Below are 1,630 nucleotides of genomic sequence, written 5' to 3'. Positions count from 1 at the left end.
TTGATATCATAACTTTAATTACATTTAGATAAATAATAGGATACAAAAATTCCCTAAACACCATGTTTCAATACACAACAAAAACCAGGATCAAGACATTTTCCAACTCTACTTTCTAAAAATCATTTCTCAGTCACTACATACATAAAAAAACAGCACATACAACTATAACAACACAACAAGCTAATGGATTTTTTTTTCTTCTCTAGCACGGTAACCTTCTCCTCCAGAATAACAATCCTATGATGAAATCCCTCATCCTCTTCAACAACTTCTGGCTCTTTCTCAACCAGAGCTCTTTTATCAAAGACGCAATCACTGCTTCCAATTCTAGCAAGATGCTCATCGACCCAAAGAAAAAACTTGCAGTGCGGTTGGTTTCCCTATCAAAATTTTCAAAATAAGGTACAATATAAAACCATTCAAACAGAACAAAATGCCCAGGTTTCTTATCTTACCTTATAGAATGGGTAACCCAAGAAGACTCTGTTTAGGTTGCTAATCGTCCTCGACATATACATTATCGCATAAACTCCACAGAAGCATCTCTGGGCGACATCGTCCTTCAGATCTCCATCGTGTACAACATAAGTGTCTGAGCTTAAAGCAGAATCTTCCTCTCTTACTCCCCTGCGGCTTCTTTTCGACGTTGCTGATGCTCCATTAACAGCTATAGTTGATGCACGTTGAACTCCTCCATTAACATACATTCTGTCATATACCAATATATATGAATTTAATATATAAGTTTGCAATTTGCGCCATTAGAGTTGTGGGTCTTGCAATATGGTTGTTTATGTTTGTCAAAGGCTGATCTTTTGCCTTATGTGTTCGTATTATGCGGCTATCAATTAAAGTATTCATCATCGTGATGTATGTATATTTAATGGGGGATGTTTCTATAAAGACGCGTAAAATATCTTTTTATAAAGACGCTTACGTACTGCATTATTATTGAATATATTAATAAATCAATTATTTTTGAATTTTTCAATAAATTAGAATAAAATCGATTTTTTTATAACAATAACAATAAATCTAATTTTTTTTAGGAATCTAATTGTATTTTTAAATTTTTAGGGATTTAAATATCTGCAAAACAAAAAGTCAGAGATATATTTGTCTCTTTATCAAAAAATTTAAAAATATTCAATTTAGATTATGTAATTTGATCGGATCAAACCGGATTTAATAATTATAATGCGGACAATTGGGTTTATTAAAAAATAAATTACTAACCGGTTTAATAAAGATATCCAATAATAACACGACACATATAAACATCTTTAAAAAAAAATATTTTTAATATCTTTATTAAAGTAGTCTCCATATTTAAATTCTAATTATTTACAGTTTTGTTATTCGTATGTTTTAATTTTATATAGGAAAAACTTTTTAGCAGAAAAATAATCATTTTCATTTTTAAATTGATTATTGCGAGATAATTAAGAACCTGATAGATACATTATAATCAATTATGTTACATATATAAAATCAGTTATTAAATTAGTAATTGATATAAAATATATATTAAAATATAAAATATACATTAAAAATAATTAAATAATATATATTTATATATAAATACATAATTACTGATTTTATATATACACTTAATATTTTTATTTTA

The 1,630-nt window shown here is 27.7% G+C and overlaps 1 long non-coding RNA gene across 1 annotated transcript; it reads right to left on the bottom strand.

The window, feature by feature from the left end:
* On the bottom strand, nt 1–912 carry LOC112718127 (uncharacterized). The gene is made up of 2 exons (XR_011866256.1): nt 459–912; nt 1–383 (listed from the first exon to the last, which is right to left on the bottom strand). It is a non-coding gene; the product is annotated as an uncharacterized lncRNA (long non-coding RNA).
* Between the last annotated feature and the right edge of the window lie 718 nt (nt 913–1,630).

This window comes from Arachis hypogaea, chromosome 10, assembly GCF_003086295.3.
Source record: "Arachis hypogaea cultivar Tifrunner chromosome 10, arahy.Tifrunner.gnm2.J5K5, whole genome shotgun sequence".
NCBI lineage: Eukaryota > Viridiplantae > Streptophyta > Magnoliopsida > Fabales > Fabaceae > Arachis > Arachis hypogaea.
Note: the sequence above shows the minus strand (reverse complement) of the source record. Positions and strands in the feature narration are given on the sequence as shown.